We start from the raw sequence: 4,431 nt of genomic DNA, 5'->3' as shown, positions 1-4,431 counted from the left end.
TCGCTCCGCTCGACTCGGCTCGGCTCCGTTCGGCTCCGCTCGGCTCCATTCACCTCCGCTCGCTCCGGCTCCGCTCGGCTCCCCGCTCGGCTCCCCGGCAGCGCGCCTCCCGCGCACGCGCACAGCTCGCCGCTCTCCTGCCGCCGAGCCCCGCGCCCGGCCCGGCCGGCGCACGGAAACCCCCGCGCCACATTAGACCCAGCAGTTTCTGCGCTAAACCCTTTCTGTCCTAGAAGGAGATAACTTCTCTACCTCCTTCGTCTCCTCAGTTTTCTTCTTGGATTTCAAAATCAGAGTTACAAAAACCTACTCACAACTACAAGATTTAGTAAGTAGCCAATAATGTAGTCCCGTCAATTTCATAACCTACAGAACACGTTATACTTATGTTTCCACAATTAAAAAAAAAAAAAAAAAAAAAAAAAAATCACACAAGAGTCCTACTCACTGTGTCAAGCCTTATTTAAAACACACCAAAGAAAAAAAAAAACAAAAAAACCCAACCCCGAAAGAAATAGTTCCACAACCAAAACAGAACAAACAAGTAACACTAAAACCCCACGTCCAAATACGCTCTGTTTATCAGTCACCAACCCGAAAAATCTCTTTTCTACGTAGCTCGTTTGTATACCTCCTCACAACTAACCTTATCCTTTACAAACACTAAATTGCAAATCAAAAAACTTACACGTAACATAAACTCTTCAAATAACATTTATACACTCATACCCCAAATGACAGGTAAACCACCAAAAGTAAAATTACTCAAATCATTACAAACAAATACTTGTACAATATTTAGTTACAAAACAACCCCCAAACCACACCAAACCACAAAGAAGTTACCTCAAAACAGCAAACCTACAATTTAAAACAATTAACCCACTAAGACCAAACATAACAATAATATATATAAAAAAAAACAAAACAAAACCCAAAAAAAAAAAAAAAAACAAAAAACCAAAAAAAAAAAAAAAAAAAAAAACAAACAAAAAAAAAACCCAAAAAAAGAACACCCACCTAAAAATACCCAATCACTCCAACACAAATTTACTTCTCAGGATCAAAATCGTACAACCTTTTAACAACCTAATTCTATTAGTTCTACATCTCTTTTAACACCTAAAATAACTACAACTCACACTTGAAGCACATCAAATGAACTTACTTATTAACCAACCAAATCAAACAATAACACATGTATAACGTTAAATAAATTACTGCCAAATATGAACATCTTTAAACATACTACCTTACAAAATAAAACAACTGTTCATTTTTTATTATTCACACACAATCATAAATAGAAAACATTTTTAAAAATATATAAATTGATGAAATCACAAGAAATCAATTTACAAAAACATTACTAATTTTTTTTTAAAAATTAATCAATCACACATAAAAAATAACTAAATAATATTTTCAAAAATTAAAACATCGCTGAATAACTTAAATCATTATTAAAAACTAAAATACTCATCTTATTAATAATTACTGCTTTTTATCTCCCCTACCGATTTAAATTTTTACATAGAACTCTACAAAAATCCTTAACAAGTAGATTTATAACTTACATTTTAAAACATATATAGATAAACATACTTAACAGGAGTGATCTACACACCAAACAAGTAAACTAACCAAAAAAACCCTAATAAAATACTAATATATTCATAACACAAAAACCCAAATCATTAACATAAAAACCCATACGAACACATGAAAATACCTACAGTAAAAAAAGACGTACCTTAATGAACAATATTCACACCTTAATAATTCATTATAAACTCTTACCAATTAATGATTAACATGACTTGATACCAATAAAATACAAGAAAATGTTACTTTAGCCAATAAGCAGAATAAAATGTTATACCTAATAACTTAAAATCGCACTTTATTAAAAATAGAAGACAGTAAAGCAACGTATCATAAAAACTCCCATTATTATCACTACACAGATATAGATAGATACGCATATATCTATATACAGGTAGATCATATACCCATCTCAACAGCAGCATCTGGGATCGATTCCTGTTTTCTCTCTTGTCTCCTAAATTTATTAGCCACAAAGGATGGAGTAAGGAAATCATTTTATTTATCACCTGGTTCTCCAGAAACCTGAAAAACAAAATGAAACAGAACAAAAAGAAAAAAAAGAAAAGAAAACCACATTTGAAAGGCAGATCCTCACCAGCAGCTGGTCCATCTCCTACGGGGGACCATATTCTAGGGCACTTTTGGTGCACTTGCCTGAACCTGTCAGGGCACTCTGTGCTTGCAGAAGAGATTTTTTTTGTCAGGGAGAGGCAAGGGGAGGAGAAGTAACGTTCTAGACAGCTCAAATCCATTACTGTGCCACTTCCTGTGCAGCAGGTCCTGTGACAGGATGGGAACTGAGGCTGCTTGAAATTTCAAAGCTAAAGACACCAGCACAAGGTGTCCTTTTGCTTTGTCAAGGAAGTGATTCCCAAATCACACAGCCCCCCACCATCGTCCCTCCCACCACCACCTGAAAGCCTCTTGATTCTCTTCTCAAAAACACAAGGGACACCTCAGCGTTCAGCAAGTTCTGCAGTGCAGCCCTCGGTGCCCCCGTCTCCAGGTCTGTCCCCCCTTGCTTTCATCCTCAGCCCACGTCATTCTTCAGCCGTGGACAGGAAATTGTCCCCATGTCTCCCGTACTTGGCTGGTTACCTTTTCTCTAAGCCGTGCAGGACCACGAGAGGAGGCTGTGATCCTCTATCGGCTCATGGGCAGCTCTAGAGGTGACACGGGCAGCACTCTGTCGTATCTCCAGAATAGGACTCTGAAACAGAAAATGCAACTTGTTCTTTTACAGCCAAGATCTGATTATCTAAAATAAAATGAGCAATTTGGCTGGTACCCGATCAACTTCCAGCTAAAATGAACACCGCCTGTTCTCAGCAACTCCAGAGAAGGAAAGACATTCTCCCTTCAACGCTTCACACCACAGGTGCTGCTCTTACAAGAAGTATTCAGGTAGCAAGACAATTTTCTCTTTTTGTCCGAGGTTTTGATACCTGAAATCCTCAGGGTGGATGCTCCCAAACCCGAGAGCTCCCGGCAGGCGAGTTTCCCTCCTGCCGAAGCACTGTGCAGGTGACAACGTGCTGGCTGGGGAATAGAGACCCCAAAAAAGAAAGACCCCGACTGCAGGAGCAAAACCACGGCACCCACGTGAGGCTCCACGATGGCAGGAAACCGGTCCCAGTTTCAGGGGATAAGGATGGGACTGGTTTAGACACAACCTAAATTATTTCCCCCTCCACACATCCACAAAACCAACAAGGAACAGATTTTCAAGAGGACCAAGGCAGAATCAGCTGCTCCTTTCTGTTTTGTACTTGAGATCTTGAGGCCATACAAGCTTTTGTGGTTTGGGTATTTGGGAACTGTTCTTTTTCAATTCTTACCTGGGAGCCCTGGTCACACAAGGACTGCTGAGAAAGGAAAGAATGACCCGGAAATCCTCTGGTAGACATAGAGCTCACAGCAATGTTTGTCACGCAGCCCTTCCCCAAGAAATCTGAGGATCCCTCGTGCTGTTTTGTACTGGAAGCCATAAAGAAAAATACCACCGTCAGACATTCAGACATTTCCAAAGGATACATGCTCCTAAGAGCACAAAACCCCGGTTCCCTCTGAGTGCCAGCTCAGGAATTACCACAGCTTCTTCTGGACTTCTCAATTTTCCATTCCTATCAAATTTAATCGCTAACATCCATTGGGAACAGTCAGTCTGCAGCCCAAACATGCAGTGGAAATGGAATTTTAGAAGTTGCTGTTTCTAAAATACTTCAGTTGAACTCCAAGTTACTAGCCTAAACTCAAAGAGGAATTGTAGCTAGCCGGGCAGAACATTCTTTTCTTGTGCTCACAGAGCATACGCAGCACAACTCCTTGTGCGCTAGTATTAAGAAGACAACAAAAACCTCACAGAAATAACATTTTGAATTCCTACATGAAACATAAGAAAGACGCTTCTAATTAACTACCCGTGGGAGAATGAGCTTTCATTGTATTTTTGCGGCTGTTTTAATATACATTTCTGAAGAATTACTGGGTACCTAAATGGGACTCTTACCTCAAAATCAAAACTGTAGAAAAGCTGAGAAAACCTGGTACCTTCCTCAGTCCAAATACCGGTGTGACAGAAGGAATCTCTTTACCCTTATGTACACGTGCTCCTCTGTAAAGAGAAAAGGTTGGCATGGTGGAGGAGGACAGCGCTCCCAATCCACAAGCACGGACGACAATCTGGAAGCTGCAGTCAGTGAGCGTGCAGCGCTCCGAGCTGGGAGAACAGACCCGGCAACTGCAGAAGGCCTTTGCTCTGAGGGCCATTCCATTGCTGCCCACCCTCCCCTTCTCTTGCCCAGGAGGAAAAGCTCAGGCACA

At 40.6% G+C, this 4,431-nt stretch overlaps 1 long non-coding RNA gene across 3 annotated transcripts; it reads right to left on the bottom strand.

The window, feature by feature from the left end:
• Positions 1–1,869: 1,869 nt before the first annotated feature.
• Positions 1,870–3,469, bottom strand: LOC128783376 (uncharacterized). Of its 3 annotated transcripts, none has more exons than XR_008429132.1 (3): positions 3,447–3,469; positions 2,707–2,818; positions 1,870–2,388 (listed from the first exon to the last, which is right to left on the bottom strand). It is a non-coding gene; the product is annotated as an uncharacterized LOC128783376 (long non-coding RNA). The 3 variants fall into 3 exon arrangements; XR_008429131.1 differs by lacking the exon at positions 3,447–3,469 and adding an exon at positions 2,897–3,133; XR_008429130.1 differs by lacking the exon at positions 3,447–3,469 and having other exon boundaries at positions 2,707–3,133.
• Between the last annotated feature and the right edge of the window lie 962 nt (positions 3,470–4,431).

This window comes from Vidua chalybeata, unplaced genomic scaffold (genome assembly GCF_026979565.1).
Source record: "Vidua chalybeata isolate OUT-0048 unplaced genomic scaffold, bVidCha1 merged haplotype scaffold_243_ctg1, whole genome shotgun sequence".
Lineage (NCBI taxonomy): Eukaryota > Metazoa > Chordata > Aves > Passeriformes > Viduidae > Vidua > Vidua chalybeata.
This window is presented reverse-complemented; position numbering and strand designations above follow the sequence as displayed.